At 38.1% G+C, this 16,989-nt stretch overlaps 2 protein-coding genes and 1 pseudogene across 3 annotated transcripts in view; 1 reads left to right on the forward strand and 2 right to left on the reverse strand.

Annotated features, from left to right (window-relative positions):
- The window catches only part of LOC127955916 (gastrula zinc finger protein XlCGF57.1-like), a 703,806-nt gene that overhangs the window by 640,120 nt on the left and 46,697 nt on the right, over positions 1 to 16,989 (forward strand). The window lies entirely within an intron of this gene.
- Positions 1 to 16,989, reverse strand: part of LOC127956002 (gastrula zinc finger protein XlCGF8.2DB-like) — an 85,654-nt gene that overhangs the window by 35,749 nt on the left and 32,916 nt on the right. Inside the window, exon 1 of one of the 2 annotated variants that reach the window (XM_052553745.1) lies at positions 11,212 to 11,230. The exons of the other annotated variant lie outside the window; for it this stretch is intronic. The gene's annotated coding sequence lies outside the window, so the exon portion shown is untranslated. Of the gene's footprint in view, positions 1 to 11,211; positions 11,231 to 16,989 lie in introns of those variants that run through there. 2 annotated transcript variants of the gene reach the window in all.
- The window catches only part of LOC127955977 (gastrula zinc finger protein XlCGF57.1-like), a 202,483-nt pseudogene that overhangs the window by 11,820 nt on the left and 173,674 nt on the right, over positions 1 to 16,989 (reverse strand).

The raw sequence follows: 16,989 nt of genomic DNA on the forward strand, positions 1-16,989 counted from the left end.
CAGAAGCAATGGATATAACTGATAAGACACATTCCCTGCTTTTAATATCTGAAGAATTAATGCAACAGGACACTTTTAAACACTGTTCCAATACTTATGCTCACATCAGATAGGGAGATGAAACTCTAAAAGTGCTGATCTTCTTAGCTGGCAAAACATCTTTGTGTTGAATCACCTAATAATAAAATGTGATATTCTTAAAGGCAAATATACAATAACATTGTACGGTAACATTACAAAGGCCAGAGTTCTGTTTACAATAGTAAGCAATTATAACTGAATTTAAAATTAAGTATTTGAGAAGCCCATTTTCACATGATTGCATTTTGGCATCTTTGTATCCATAGCACCAAAGTCTCAAGATTGCACACTTTTTAAGCAGAATTCCCTAAACCTCACATAATAAAATATCTAGAGCTCACATCTGTCCTTTGAAAACAAGGCTCTCCAGATGTAGGGCTGAATGGGAAAGTTATCAGTGTGTCGGTCAAGTAACTAATGATGAACGTGCAGTTTGCAAAGAAGCATTCTGTTGCTCATGGTGGACGGTCAAAACATTTTCGTTTAAACATGCACAAGTTGTTTCAAACCTGTAATAATTTATTTTTCTTGCTGAACATCTAAGTACTATGATGAATGTGGGAAACCAAACCAGTTTCTGGTCTCCAATGACCCTGATAGTATTTTTCTCTACTATGGATGTTACGGAGGACCAGAAGCTGTTTAGTTATGGTTACAGACTGCAACTTTTTGAGCTGTGTGTTATTTCTTTTTGTCTATTTGTCCTTACTCCCAAGCTCCTAAATGCTGCCTTTCTTGGATTCTATTGGCTATCTTTGCTGTCATTCATCATTAGATAATTATGACAACACGTTTCCTTCTCCAATCGCGCTCTTGTCCGAGAGGTTCAAAAGGAGAACATTGGCGGGAAGAAGGGTGTGTGAAGTTATGTATTGTGACTGTTGTGTGCACTCGTGGAATGTGTTTGTGTTAGGTTCTTGGGTTTTAACGGCTGGCTATACCGCTGTGTGATCTGATGTTTTTGTCAGCTCACCGCTGGCTTGTAGCTTTGCTCAAAAAAACCACACACGGTTCGCCACGCGCTTGGAACGGGTTCAACTTAAATCGGACAAAGCATCTGTAATATGGTTTGCTATAATAACACGTAAAACAAACGGTTCAGCTAATATATGTTTCTGTAACTGTATGTGCATTCTGGATTCTCCCAGACATAAAAAAAAAATACATGGACAAACCATGCACTCTCGTTCAATGTGAATTCCTTATGCTGGAATCTGTCATTTATTCCGTCATCACCCGGATGCTGATCGGGGGCAGAGCGGAGGGTGGCTAATTGTAAATAATAATCTCAGGGCATGTTTTACAGCTAATCTCGGCACATTAGTGGGAGAAGAAATTAATTGAGAAATATAATGATAAAGAAGATTAAAAAGACAAAGTATATTTCCTCCTCCTGATGACAACAATTCCAAGTACAGATGCATCAATATCGTGGAAAAGTTATTTTTTTTCCCCCATACATAAATTTGAAAAGTAAATCTTTAATAAATTTGACATTCATTACATAAGTAAAATATTTCAAGCCTTTTATAGTTTTAATCTTGATGATAGGGGCTTACAAAACTTATACGATCTGACAGGATATCTAATCAGCTAATCAACTCAAAACACCTGCGAAGGTTTACTGAGAATTTAATCTGTCATTCTTGTCCTGGTGGTGCAGCACAATGACCTTTTCAAAAATATTCATCATTTTTGAGATGCGCCTGTAATAATATAAAAAAGTATTACTACTTTTTGGTGTTTTGGATTCATTAAAACTGGAGAACAATTAAATACAAAATAGGTTGTAGGCTCTACTGGGTGATTTTGTAACTATCATAATTTTCCCAGATTGTGTATAGATTTCTAGGGATTCTATTATCTCAAACAGCCTGAAAAATAGTGCATTTAGCTGACGTAAATGGAAAATAAAGCTCTCCGGGGGAGTATGCCCCAGGACCCCCCAGGTTTGGGCTAAGCTCCGAATGTTTACATCGTCTGGCTCCGCCCCTGGTGCTGATAGCACGTGCGAACAGATGAGAACTGAACAGCACACACTGATATCTGTGTTTAAACTAAACTCATAAGTTGAAAGATTTAAGAGCCAGAGGACGCGAGCTTGTGCGTGCAGTGTGAAGATGTGTGTTTGCTCATCCGAAGCAAGCAAACCAACGCCTCAGAACGCGCACAAATATAAGCTATCTCAGAAGTATTGTGTTTAAATGGACAAATTCAAACAAAATTTCTGTACTTAAGCCAATTCTATAAAATCACCATTTATTTCATTTGTATCTTTACTCTATTGTATTTATTTGTGCTGTTGCTCATAGATAGATTTTTGTTTTTAAGTATAGTCCATATACTCCATAAACATAGCACAAACCGTACCGAAACTGTAACTCGAAAACAATGAAATAAACCAAACCATGAAAAAGTTGAACCGTGCCACCCCTATGATCTATATACCTGCATGTAGAGATCTTGGGTGTATCAGACATTAGTTTATTGGTGAGCACTTTTCTTCTATGTTTTATTTTTGTATATTCAGTTTTGTTTATGACGCTGTTGCCTTGAAGACGCAACAACATCAACATGTTTATTAGATCCTGTACCCAACTAAATTACTGAAAGAGTTTACCTGTAGCCGAAGAACCGCTTCTCAATATCATTAACTCGTCGTTATCTTTAGGTCACGTCCCAAAACCATTCAAGCTGGCAGTTATCAAGCCTCTTATTAAGAAACCAAAACTAGATCCTAGTGTACTGGCAAATTATAGGCCTATTTCAAATCTTCCATTTATGTCAAAAATTTTAGAAAAAGTTGTGTCTGCTCAATTGAGCACCTTGCTGCATAAAAATGATCTGTATGAAGAATTTCAGTCAGGTTTCAGGCCCCACCATAGCACAGAAACTGCACTTAAAATTACCAATGACCTGCCCTTTGCGTCAGATCAAGGCTGCATCTCATTTCTAGTCTTACTTGATCTTAGTGCTCCGTTCGACACCATAGAGCATGACATACTAATAGATAGATTACAAAACTATACAGGTATTCAAGGGCAGGCTCTAAGATGGTTTAGATCCTACCTGTCCGATCGCTACCATTTTGTTTACTTAAATGGGGTGTCATCTCATTTATCATCAGTAAAATATGGAGTGCCACAAGGATCCGTCCTAGGTCCCCTTCTATTTTCAATATACATGTTGCCCCTTGGTAATATTATTAGAAAATACGGAATTAGCTTCCACTGTTATGCTGATGATACTCAGCTATATATCTCAACAAGACCAGATGAAACTTCTAAATAATCTAAGCTAACAGTGTGTGTTAAAAATGTAAAAGATTGGATGACAAATAATTTTCTCCAATTAAATTCGGATAAGACGGAGATATTAATTATTGGACCAAAAAACACTACACAGAATCTTGTAGATTACAATCTGCAACTAGACGGATGTACTGTTACTTCCTCTACAGTCAGAAATCTGGGTGTTATATTAGACAGCAATTTGTCTTTTGAAAATCATATTTCCAATGTTACAAAAACTGCATTCTTCCATCTTAGAAACATTGCCAAGCTACGAAACATGTTATCTGTTTCTGATGCAGAAAAGCTAGTTCATGCATTCATGACCTCTAGACTGGACTATTGTAATGCACTTCTAGGTGGTTGTCCTGCTTCATCAATAAACAAGCTACAGGTCGTCCAAAATGCAGCAGCTAGAGTCCTTACCAGGTCAAGAAAATACGATCATATTACCCCAATTTTAGAGTCTCTGCACTGGCTACCTATTAAGTTCCGTATCAGTTACAAATTATCATTACTTCCCTATAAGGCCTTAAATGGTTTAGCTCCTACGTACCTAACTAGCCTTCTACCACGCTACAACCCATCACGCACCCTAAGGTCACAAAATGCTGGACTTTTGGTAGTTCCTAGGATAGCAAAGTCCACAAAAGAAGGTAGAGCTTTTTCACATTTGGCTCCCAAACTCTGGAATAGCCTTCCTGATAATGTTCGGGGTTCAGACACACTCTCTCTGTTTAAATCTAGATTAAAAACGCATCTTTCGCCAAGCATTCAAATAATGTATCTCTTAAATTGTGAGTGTAGTTGCATCTGATCAAATGTGCATTTTTATTCATTAGCTTGGGTTAAACTAATTTTACTTTGTTGGATCAGCAGCTATGCTAATGATGTCTCTATTTTGTTTCTATGTTTTGCCATGGGATTTACACCCTGTGGTACCTAGGATTTACACAAGCTCCAGTCTGGATCCAGAACACCTGAGAAGAGATGATGCTGACCCTCAGAGGACCTCATATGATGCTAACCCTGAATCAACAAACAGAACTAACAATTATTGCTACATGTGTGACTGCATCATATAACAATTATTAATTAATAATGTTCATCGTTCTGACTACGTCTTGTATAAATTATTTCTAAAAATCCTGTGAAACATGCACAAACTGACAGTCACCACCATAAGCTACTAGTAAATATTGTAGAAACATTATTTCCTGTAAAGTTGCTTTGTAACGATTCGTATTGTAAAAAGCACTATACACATAAACTTGAATGAATGAATTAAAAAGACCCGGTGTTCCCTATTTTGCCTCGCTAAAGGTGGCCACCCCAAAACGTTGCAAAAATCATGACGTTTTTCTAAACCCTTTCTGTAGAGCTGGAGATTTTAATGAGCGAGTTCCGCTTTGATAATAAAAAACCAACCTGTTTGTTCCTCAGTATCTTCATGATTGAGACTCAATATATCTCCAATCTTAATGTCTTCACTCTTCTCTTTAATAAACTCCATCTTTGTTTGTTCCTCAGTATCTTCATGATTGAGACTGAATATTTCTCCAGTCTTAATGTCTTCACTCTTCTCTTTAATAAACTCCATCTTTCTTTGTTCCTCAGTATCTTCTTCATGTTTGAGTCTGACTGTTTCTTCATTTTCCTCTTTAATAAAATCCATCTTTGTTTGTTCCGCATTATCTTCATGATTGAGACCGAATGTTTCTTCAATCTTCATGTCTTCACTCTCCTCTTTAATAAACTCCATCTTTGTTTGTTCCTCGGTATCTTCATGATTGAGACCGAATGTTTCTTCAATCTTCAAGTCTTCACTCTCCTCTTTAATAAATGCCATCTTTATAATGGTGTGTTTCAAGGATCTGTAAAATATTAAAATCACAGATTCCTTAAGTTATGAACATCATAGATTTTATATAAAGAAGTGTGGAGTGCTCTTAATTCCCTATTAACTACAAAACATTTATGATATTTCCAGTTAAAGGAACACTTTCCAAACTTTCCAACTCCCCATAGAGTTAAATAGTTGCGTTTTACCGTTTTCAAATCCATTCAGCCGATCTCATGATCTGGTGCTAGTATTTTTAGCTTAGCTTGGCATAGATAATTAAACTTGATTAGACTGTTAGCATCTAATTCAAAAATGACCAAAGAGGTTATATAGGAACTATACTCTCATACCAGTGTAATAATCAAGGAAACTTGATGCCATACAATGGTTACAGCAGGCACAATATTATGCAGCAAGACTATTTTCAGGTGCTGCATCATATCACTGCGCCTGCTGCACCCAGAGTACGACAGTTATGTTCCTTTATTATTACACTGGAATGAGAGTATAGTTCCTATCCATGTCTGCCTAAAAAATCCCAACTTTTCATTTTCCAGTCTTATTACACTATAGCCCCTTTCACACTGCACGTCGGACCAGTCATATTTCCGGAACATTGCCGGGTCGCCTTCTGTGTGAAAGCAACCACGTCCCGGGATTGATTCCCGCATTGAACCCGGGTCGGGGACCTAGTAACATTGCCAGATTCAACCCGGGACGAGCGCTGTGTGAACCAAAGCCAGATCTAATTCCGTGTCGAAGTGATGACGAGCGTTATCACGCGACTCTTTTACCGGCTGTTTTGACGGAGGGTCAACATTCGCGATGAAAAAGTATGTGCAAACTGTAATGAAGCAGAGATCAATTAGTTCCTCACCTTCCACGCTGACGCCGAGATCGTTCGCTTGCTTCAGTGAAAGTATAACATGCACATATCCCGGGTCATCACTGGCAGTGTGAAAGTGCAAAATTTAGCGACCCGGGAACAATTGCCGGAACACTTTACCCCTGTATTTGCTGGAATGGCAGTGTGAAAGAGGCTTATGTAACTACAGATGAGTCAAGGAAAAATACCGAAGCTCTTTAGTCATTTTTTGAACGAGAGACTGCCGGTCTAATCAGATTCAATGATCTATGCTAAGCGTGCTACCACCAGATCGGCTGAATGGATTTGAAATCGGTAAAACTCAACTGTTTATCTCTAAGGGAGTTGGAAAATGAGCCCATTTTCAAAAAAAAAAAAAAAAAGTGGTAAAACTCAACTGTTTATCTCTAAAGGCGGGCGTACACGGTGCGATTTTTGCTGTCGTACGAGTTCGCATGCGATTTTTTTCAATCGTGTGGAAATCGCGTATTCTTGTATGGTCACGGCTCGTATCATTTGCGATGAATTACGAGCCGAGCAAAGTGGCTTACGAGCACTTCCCGACCTCCCGATCATTTTTAAACCGGTCTAAAAAGTTTGTGAGCTATCAGTTTGAATTTGTGCCATTTGTGCTGTTGAATGAGCCGATTTGTTGATTTATCTGAAGTTGACCAATCACGAACTAGGAAAACCACAGAAGAAAGACGAAGACGGCAGCTGAAGTCTGACAGGAACAGCGAGCGCTGTATGATGTTTCTAGCAATGTATTCCAATGCCTTTTTAGTTCTCTCTCTCTCTTTCTCTCCCTCTCTCGCTCACACACACGCATATGTAGTTTACAGGGACTCTCCATAAACGTAACGGTATTCTATACTGTATATCCCCATAGACTACCTCTATCCATCACAAAAAATGCATGTTTAAAATTTATATTAAACGCCGTATAGTATTTTTTAAAGCCATTTGGTTTACGAGTGCACAGTAATTGTCCTCACAAACCATGTTTACATTTTAATACCCATTTCAGATATTTATAAACCATATACAAGAACACATACACACAGGGTAACAAAACGTCCCGGTTTCCTTTTGCTGAAAAATAACCTGTACGTGTATGGAATGATCACCTGTATGACATCAAAGTACCGCGAGAGCGATTTAAATGCATTGGATATGTATGCTCTCATATCGCTCTCTCGGTAATGTCATACAGTGATCCTTCTGTGCGTGCAGCGCTGCTTCAAGTCGAACGCGTCTATCAACTTCGTGCGATTGCTTCTGGAATTCGCAGGTTGTAAAATCATGTCGTATATCATCTCGTCCGTACGATTTTCAGATAAAATAACTCGTGCCGTGTGTGTGGACATACGATCTTCCGACCATCCGAATTCGCACCGTGTACACCCGCCTTAAGGGAGTTGGAAAATGAGTCCATTTTCAAAAAAAAAGTGAAGTGTTCCCTTAACCCTTTGAGGTCTAAGGATATTTTGGGGGCCTGGAGAAGTTTTGTCATGCAACGTTGACGTTTGTCAAGAAAATATGATCATATTACCCCAATATTACAGTCTCTGCACTGGCTACCTTTTAAGTTCAGTATCAATTACTAAATTATCATTACTTACCTATAAGGCCCTAAATAGTTTAGCTCCTTACAATCCATCACATTCCCTAAGGTCACAAAACTCTGGACTTTTGGTAGTTTCTAGAATAGCAAAGTGCACTAAAGGAGGTAGAGCTTTTTCAAATTTTTTCTCCCAAACACTGCAATAGCCTTCCTGATAATGTTAGGGGTTCAGACACACTCTCGCTGTTAAAAACTCATTTCTTTCACCAAGCATTCAAATAATGCATCTCTTAAATTGTGACTGCAGTTGCATCTGATCAAATGGATATTATTATTCTTTAGCTTGGGTTAAACTAATAAATTTTACTTTGTTGGATCAGCAGCTATGCTAATGATGTCTCTATTTGTTTCTCTGTTTTGCCACGGGATTTACACAAGCTCCAGTCTGGATCCAGAACACCAGAGAAGAGATGATGCTGACCCTCAGAGGACCCCAGATGATGCTAACCCTGAATCAACAAACAGAACTAACAAATATTGCTACAAGTGTGATTACATCATATAATAATTGCTGTTAATAATGTTATCGTCTGGCTGACTGCATCTTGTATTAATTTTAGGGATGGGCATTTTCCACAACTATCACATTGGAATATTTGAGCTTACAAAAAAAATAATATTCGAATATTCGTTTATTTAAATTAAGTTTAATGAGACAGACGTTATTTTTCAGCAACATTTATTTTTTTCGTCATTTTGAACAAGTTTACACACAATAAGCTTGAACATTACACATCGTGTTTTGTAGCTGAAAACATTTAACAATGCGTGCAAACAAACAAAAGTACAGATTAAAAGCAAAAAAATAATAATAATAAAGTGAAAGAAAAAACGTAAAGCAGCCTGCAGCAATTGTAGAACGTAGTCTACACATAACTGTGAAAATCTTTTTCGCTATTGTTTTACATGTTCTTGTTAAGAAACACAGGCATGTAAACATGATCGGGGGAAAGTCGACTCCTTAGTCTGTAAACAATAAGGCCGGCCATGGTGAAAACACTCTGATGGCACAGACATTGTCAGGACTCACAAATAACGGTGTGCTAAACGAATAAGTTTTGTGAAGCGCTTCGTGTTTACGGCTTTATTCTCTGTAATCATCGCTGAACAACTGGCTCAGCCTTCTCCGACGAGTGGGCATTGCATCCTCTTCATCGTTGGTGACGCACCACGCGCATCAAGGAAAATGTTCTGATAATGTTCAAAAAAGTTATTTTTTCTTACTTCTCTTGCGTTATCATCGAGAAACCTGAGATGTTTGTGCTGAGGGTCTAGGGCAGACGCGAGAAGAGGAGTTTTCACTGCATTCTCCAAGTTTGTTGCTTCAGAGATGCCGCAACAATGTTCTTGAATTCGGTCACTTTCTGTGATTCTCCATGGCATATTTGAAGTACTGTAAAAGACCGCAGTCTTCAGGGGCCGCCTTTTGCGTGCTCAAGTTCGTTATTCTCAGTGTAGCAGTATGCGCGCTCATAATGGAAGCGACCGCCAGGCGCGTCCGCACCACATCGAGTTAAAAACCATCTAAACTTTTCAAAATGCTGCAAGCGCACCGCAGATCATGTGACAAGAACTAAACATTCAGCTTCATCCTTTCCCATAACAACGTTGAAAGCTCGGTCAAGATGAAAGAACAGCTGATCATAGCTATATATGGATTCCAATTTTGACAAATTTAATAGCAGAGCTACTGCAAGCAATTATTTGTGCTCTAAAAATTCTAACTGACCCTCTGATGTCACATGGACTACTTTGATGTTTTTCTTACCTTTCTGGACATGGACAGTATACCGTACACACAGCTTCAATGGAGGGACTGAGAGCATTTGTTGGTGATTTCTCAAAACCTGTCTGTGAGCCAAAAAATGGGCTAAAATCGTACAGTCTGAATGCGGCTTTACTGGTTTGGAACAACGTGAAGGTGAGTTATTAGTGAGTCCTTCAATTTAGAGTTGATTAAACCAACTAATTTCAGCTGTTCTGTAACCGAAAACTCAGAGTATGCCATCTCAGGGTAAGTCAACTCAGAGTTGGTTGAACCTCCTTAGTGAAATGGGCCCCTGGTGGTCGGACTTGTTTTCTCCACCATTCCTGACAAATGACCGTGGAGCAGAGAAGCATGCAACCAAACAAAGCTTCGGAAGTCTGTGACATTCAAGAGTGGAATTATTCTGGGATCAATACAATGTCTAATCTAATGTAATCTCATCTAAATTCATTTGTCCCGATCACAACTCGTGTCATTTATAGTTTGGTCAACGGATTCACATATTAACCAATAATACAAAATACTCATTGATCATAAAAACTGACGTGTGTAGTTAACTTTGTTAAACACTTTTGCTGAAGCATTGTCTGTTTTCTTGCAGCTTTTTTAGTCTTAAAAAGGCTTACATTTTACAATATTAAGCCTCAAGTCAAAGTCAACAATTGAACTGATTGGGTTTTTGTTACAACAATCAACGTTACCATGTTTATTTCAGCCATACTGATGTCTAGAGAGAAATACATTTTACCTGACCCACGTTGTGTTTAATAAAGTCCTGATAAATGTATTACAGAATCTGCTTTCGGTCTAAAGAAAGGGAAACTTTAACTTCAATGATTCCTGCAATAATGTGTTAAATTACACAGCATATTCCTGCCTTAATTTAACCTCTTCGCTGTACAAAATATTAACACTTTTATTCTTGAAAACGTTTATTCTTAAAAACTTTTATGCTTAACATGAAAATATCTAAAATATTAAACGTCATAAAAACCATTTACTATAACTTTCTCATGCATGTCAACACATTGTTACAACACTAATTTTATGTTTTAAAACAAATGATAACTGTTTGTTTTTCTTAAACATTTGCTTCGATTAATTTTTTTGCAAGATATTACCTTATAATTCTAGGTTTTAGAAATCTGCATTTGATCCATTCCAGAAATCACAAATCTGAGTATAATTTGATATCGTACATTTAGAATACTTTAGGGTCTCTGCCAGTTTCATGTTTTAAAGAAACTTGTTCCCTGTACAATTTTTTTCTAAATTGAAAGCAAAAACTTTGAAGCTCTACATCCCAAAACTGAGTATCAGCACTAACTACACAAAGAAAACAAAAAATAACGATTTGTCTCCTGTGTTGTGAGAATCTGAGCTCAATACAGTCAGCTTATACTCTTCTGTGTCAGTCGTGCCACAAGGATAGGTTTTTTTATGTGTATTTATGCTTAGATTTGAACAAAAACCGACACAAAAGAGTTGATGTGTTAAGCAAGTTATAATCTTCGTCCACCGCACAGTTGCATCGTGCATCGATCTGAGCTGTGCCTTTAATCACGCGCAGCAGACCAGCCGGAAAACTAGGCATACTTTTACGAATACCAAAAGGGACATAATGTGAATTGGACGAAGCAAAAGTAATCAGCGTTGTTTACGTTTAGCACGCGCTAACTTTATTCTGAAAAGTTTTTCTTTTTCTTCAAACACTTTAAACATTTGAATAAAAGTACTCACCTTTCTTCAGTCGAATCACAGATGCGTGAGACTCTTCTTCTTTCAGGTTTAATCGCGGTTGGCAGCTCATCTCAAAGGCGCATTACCGCCCCCTACTAGACTGGAGTGAGAATATTAAAATAACATCAAATGAGAGGTGAAAGAAACATCCTATTAAATTAAGTCACTTGTTTTTCAGAAATAAAATTAATAAATTGTGTATTCTCTCAGATGCTTTCCCTAATAAATGCTTAAAGTGTCATGCTTTGTTAATCTATTTGTGCCTTTAATTCTGCCCCATCTTCTTCATACTTTTTGCAGTCTAACATTATATGCTTCACTGTCTCTTGCACGTTACAAGTACATAATCCAGTGGGATGCTTTCCTATTCTGTTGCAAAAATTATTCAGCACCATATAAAAAAAGAAAAAAAATCTCTAGTTATTAGGTGTTTTGTGTGTGTGTGTGTGTGTGTGCGTGCATGCGTGTGTGTGTGTGTGTGTGTTGACAAATCTTTCGCGATGTCCCAACAGCCAGGATTCCCACACAACAAGTCTGCTAAAGTCTGATTTGTGACCTAATGACTCATTTGGGCTGATTCATTATAATGAATGGTTAAAGCAATTGGTGTGGACGTCAGTGTCTGAATCGGTGTATAACAAATCATTACTTCTTAGAAGAACATACACATCTGAAATGAGAAAGTACATGTGCTTACCCCATTTAGCAAGAGTGTATATAGAATGAGGCATTACATGCACGATACATGCTCTTGGTCATTTATTTCCCTGGCAGTACTTCCTACATTTCCCAAGAACACTGTGCCGTAATGCTACTTGATGACGTTTCATACGCCCATTGGCTGCAGTGAAACCAGCGCGAGAAACCATGGAAACAAACGGACACAGAAAACACAAGATATAAGAAGAACGGAGTTGGCTAGTAAGTAAAGTGATTAATATTAAAAGAAATGCGGCGGTGGTTAGGACAGAGGTCTTGAATTAATAAATTTTAACAATTGTCTTTTTATGTACCTTTTTCACTTATTACATTATCTATGTTCTTGATACTTGAAGGTTACTGTACTATACTTGAAGGATACCAAATTACCCTTTATGTGTTACACTGCCCCTTTACTTTTTAATATGTGTTATTGTAAACTGTGCAAATTAACCTCAGTGTGTTATGACGCACAAATAAAGAGATACAGAATTGATTGATTTTGCCGTTTATTACTGTAACAGGTGGTATGTAATATGCATAACACTGATAATGCAGGAGATGTGGTTCATGCATAGGTAACATTTAATGTAAGTCTGTCAAATCGATTAATCACATCCAAAAAAAAGTTGTTTATATAACGTACATTTCTGTATATTTTATATATATATATATATATATATATATATATATATATATATATATATAAATGCACATACATACGTGTGTATATATCAGACCAAAGGGACAATCCTTCATTTCCTTTTTACTGCTGCTAACCAAGCCTAGTGATGCCGCTTTGTTAACTCGGAGGCCTGAAATCAAGTTGCGGTTTTCCAGCGGGAAAGCTGAAAAATCGCACTCCATTCAAATTATTTTTCCATGCCGGTCATGAGTACGAGTATGGCAATTAATTACACAACAAGCTTTTAACTTATTTTTTAGCTGTAGAGAGCAAACAAAACAGTCTATTATCAATCCAATACAATACATACAGCAGCGTCCGTGTCCCAAAGTCCCAGAATGCATTGCGTTGCTGACGCGATGTTCCCAGACTCTATTGTCAGGATTGCATGTACGCAAAAGAAAAAAACAAAACAAACAATTTCGTAGTAGGATCTAAATTTTTTTAAGTAGAGGCAGTAAGGACCATGAGAGTTCCCGAAGTCATCAGGAGAGCCTAAGAATTAAAACTGCCAAGACAGGTCGTATTGAAGAGAGCCTTGCTGGAAGAAGCCTCGCTTTATTGAAGACGTCTGAGTTGGAGAAGATGCAGCTACTTTTTCGAAATGGTCACGCCATTGGAAAGAAGGGCAGACCTTTCACCGACTTCGCATGGATGTGCGAGTAAGTGGAGAGAGGTAAGTAGAGGAAGAGTTAGTCCTTAGAATTAGCATACAGGTAAGACCTTGTCGCGAACTAGACCGGACATCGATTGAGTGCGTGGTATTTATGGTGCTGAGGTCATTGGGTGGTGATGAGGATCAGGTGGATGTGCTTAGTATTCCGGTGAGGGCGTGCGTAGTGATTGAGTGGAGGTGGAACCTGGCGTGTTTGTAACAGTACCCCCCTCCCCACGGCCCGCTCCTAAGGGCCGAGGACCCCGACGACGTGGTTGACGTGCTCTTCCCCTGGGAGCTGGTCGGTCAGGATGATTGAAGTGGAAGGTGTCGAGTAAGTTAGCATCCAGGATGTCGTTGCATGGGACCCAGGAACGTTCCTCTTGACCGTATCCTTCCCAGTCCACTTGATATTCCGGTTGTCCACCACGCCGCCGGGAGACCAGGATGTCACTAACTGCATAGGCTGCGCCGTCGTCTAGGAGGAGTGGGGGGGGGATGGGGCTTCGGTTTCGCCAGGTTCTGTGGAGGGAGAGACAGAAGGATGGTGAGGTTTAAGGAGAGACACATGGAATGTGGGGTGAATCCGGTATTCAGGGGGTAACTGGAGTTTGTACGTGACCGGATTGATCTGCTGGATGATGGTGAATTGGCCAATGAATCTGGGACTTAGCTTGCAGCAGGGCAGGCCCAGGCGGACGTCCCGGTTGGACAGCCAGAACTTCTGACCGGGTTGGTACGTTGGGGCCTCTGATCGGTGAAGGTCGGCTGTCGTTCTACGTCTGCGTAAGGCCCGTTGGAGTTGGTGGTGTGCCGCGTCTCAGACCCTCTCGCGTCTCAGGTAAGTTACCGAACATAAGTATCTTCATTATTTAATAGGCTATAATTGTTGTTCCTGATCAGTTTAATACTAGCTAACGTTAGTTGAATTATAGCATGCAATTCGTGGGGCTAACAATGTCATGTAAGCTAGCAAGTGCTAACGTAGTAAACAAAGCCCAGTTCGATATTGAAATGTTTCTATTTATTTTGTAGGGAGAAAGAGTGATAATCCTTTGAGTCCTGACTTTGTTACATCTATTTTCAACTACATTCCATCTCCAGAGAAGAGGAAAAGAAAAATGAGACTGGAGGTTTTCAACAGACGACAGAAATCAAAGCTACAGAAGATCGAGCTGACAAAGCTATCTGTGAAAGCTATCCCTCCCACGTGAATACATCAAAGTTTCTTAACCTGTTCAACCCCACTTCACCAAAAAGTTTTCACACAATTCATTGTAGGTTTAATAACACCCAATGAGCTAAAAACCATAACATCTGTGACTGGTTTGAAATCATCACACTTGCATTTGGCAGAAATTGACTATGCATGTGATTGACAAGGTCAATGTCAATATTTATCTAGTAAGCTATCGATAATATTATGATGTAAATGTGCTATACAAATAAAATGTACTTATCTATTATATACTAGCTAGTATATACTGCAGAAAACAGAGTGATTGACAAAAAAATGACAAACTGTCATCAGTTGTGTATACACATATCTTAATCTAGAGCATCAACTGATTGTCCCCAAGGCAGCAAACTCCCACCACAGAGCCTTTGAAGGAATCTACCCATGAAGAACCTGGAAATGATGTCCAGCCTGTTCTCCATGAGGATGATCCAGCAACTCCACCATGCAGGACTGAAACCTGTGGTAAACACATCCAATCTCTTGAGCAAGAATGCCAAACTCTGAGGACTGAAAATATGTTGTTGAAGGAAAAATGAAGAGGACAACACCAGGGCGTAGCCATCTTTTCAGAAGTGAGGGGGACAGAAATCGCGCGCGCGCGCACACACACACACACACACACACACACATATGTCGGTGTGTGTGTAATTTCATTACAATATAAGATTTCTATCATCTATATAACCTAATAGTCAGTTTTTAACAGTAAGATTTTTAATATTTTGAAAGAAGTATCTTCTGCTCACCAAGTCTGCCTTTATTTGATCCAAAGTACAGCGAAAGCAGCAATATTGTCAAATATTTATACTATTTAAAATAAATGTTTTCTATCTTAGTATATTTTAAATGTAATATTTTCTTGTGATCAAAGGTGAATTTTCAGCATCATTCCTCCAGTCTTCAGTGTCACATATGCTGATTTGCTGATTATCAATATTTAAAACGGATGAGTACATTTTCTTCAGCATTCTTTGATGAATAGAAGGATCCACAGATCAGCATTTATGTGAAATAAAAAGCTTTCGCAACATTATACACCATATCATTCAAAAGCTTATCAGAATATATATATATATATATATATATATATATATATATATATATATATATAGTTAAATAAATCATAAAAATTAATACTTTTATTTAGCAAGGATTCTTTAAATTGATCAAAATTGATGATTAAGACATCATTTTAAAAGAGATTACTATTTTAGATAAATGCTGCTCTTCTGAAATGTCTATTCATCAAAGAAACCTGAAAAAAATTCTACTCTGCTGTTTTGTTTCTGCTGAGTTTTTTTTTTTTTCTAGCAGCACTGGAGTAATGATGCAAAAAAAAATGCAGTTTTGAAATCTCAATAAATTATACTTTGAAAGGCTTGGAGAACAGAAGAGAATTAAAAAAAACATTAACAAGCTTACTGTTGAAAAACTTGTATCCACTGGTAGTGGATACTAAAGACAACAAATTTTTCTCTATTTTCTAGCTTTTCTTTTCTCTTTGGCTTAGAAATCTATAACTGCTGGACAATAAAAAATAATAATAATTTGTTTATATACTACAAACAATTGTTATCACATAATAAGGCAGAATAGTTTCTATACTGTAATAAATGCTATGTCAATTAGCACTGCATTGTTCTTACAATTTATCACCTACTGGAGATTTTTTTGGACTTGAAAAAAACAAATCCGACAACAACTGTTTTCATACAGCAATAGCTGGACGCTTTTGTCCATATTAGTAATTTCCTGTTATGACTTTCTGTGCGAGAGCACCCTCTGGCGTCGAGTATGAATGAAACACACACTGCAGGAGAGTTTAGCGCTCTGTGATGTTCATCTCGCCTTCTCGGTCCGAAAAAACATCAGGTCATGCGTAGACTATCCTGTCTCTTTGAGTTTAAATCTATATTTATTCACACCAGCTCTTGAAAACCTCTATATGAACGCACTTGCCCGAAAAAGTGCGGAGGACAAATTTCCATGATACTAAAAGTGGGGGGGGGACACGTCCCCCGCGTAATCTACGGCCCTGGACAACAATGAATGAAATGACCTTGCATAATGATGATAAAAGGGTTAATACTCTCAATGGTTTGTCAACATATTCAATTCTCATGACAATTTTTCATATTTTGGCTTCTTTTCTCAAACTTAAATCTGGTTTAACATGTTTTCAGCAGTATATGTTAACTTTAATGAAGCTTAGAATTAACTTTGTAACTCCTTGTAACTTGCTAGCCAGTGCTCAGTGTTACTCCTCATACAAATCACACCACACAATGAAATATTTAATTGCAATTTGCCCTCAAGGTTCCATTTATTTAATTTCCACTGGATGGGGAGGTCACACAAGTGATAAGTTCATCACAGAACAAAGTAATTTTTGATCTCATTTGCTCCCAGGGGATGTAGTTTTGGCAGACCGAGGTTTCTTGGTTAAAGAGTCCATTCAGAGATGCTAAGCTGAATTAAAGATTCCACAATTTACTCGTG

The sequence above is a fragment of the Carassius gibelio genome, chromosome B4 (assembly GCF_023724105.1).
Source record: "Carassius gibelio isolate Cgi1373 ecotype wild population from Czech Republic chromosome B4, carGib1.2-hapl.c, whole genome shotgun sequence".
In the NCBI taxonomy this organism is placed as follows: domain Eukaryota; kingdom Metazoa; phylum Chordata; class Actinopteri; order Cypriniformes; family Cyprinidae; genus Carassius; species Carassius gibelio.